The sequence below is a fragment of the Lactuca serriola genome, chromosome 9, assembly GCF_051521515.1.
Source record: "Lactuca serriola cultivar US96UC23 chromosome 9, Lser_US96UC23_V15, whole genome shotgun sequence".
NCBI lineage: Eukaryota > Viridiplantae > Streptophyta > Magnoliopsida > Asterales > Asteraceae > Lactuca > Lactuca serriola.
The window spans coordinates 190,663,248-190,663,903 of NC_136416.1; the positions used below are offsets into that span (position 1 = coordinate 190,663,248).

Sequence of the window (656 nt, forward strand, 5' to 3'; positions counted from 1 at the left end):
AACTGCAGAGTTCTTATGGGATCTGCTTCCCTCACGGATTTAAAACGCGTTGTGATAGGGAAGGTATCCACACCCCTTATAAGGAACGCTTAGTTCTCCTTCCCAGCCGATGTGGGATCAGATCTAACCCACTTTCACCCCCCATTATAGGGTTCGACGTCCCCGTCGATCACATCGACCCATGCCCTATCTCTGATACCAATTGTAACATCCCCCTCTGGCACGTATCACAATATTGTCCGCTTTGGGCCACTCGGCACGAGGACTTCCCAGGGGGTCACCCATCCTGGTACTACTCCCGCCCGAGCACGCTTAACTGCAGAGTTCTTATGGGATCTGCTGCCCTCACAGATTTAAAACGCGTTGTGATAGGGAAGGTATCCACACCCCTTATAAGGAACGCTTAGTTCTCCTTCCCAGCCGATGTGGGATCAGATCTAACCCATCGGCTGGGAAGGAGAACTAAGCGTTCCTTATAAGGGGTGTGGATACCTTCCCTATCACAACGCGTTTTAAATCCGTGAGGGAAGCAGATCCCATAAGAACTCTGCAGTTAAGCGTGCTCGGGTGGGAGTAGTACCAGGATGGGTGACCCCCTGGGAAGTCCCCGTGCCGAGTGTCCCAAAGCGGACAATATTGTGATACATGCCAGAGCG

General features: G+C 52.3%; 1 pseudogene; it reads right to left on the minus strand.

Annotated features, from left to right (window-relative positions):
* Positions 1–248: 248 nt before the first annotated feature.
* On the minus strand, positions 249–366 carry LOC145077381 (5S ribosomal RNA; annotated as a pseudogene).
* Between the last annotated feature and the right edge of the window lie 290 nt (positions 367–656).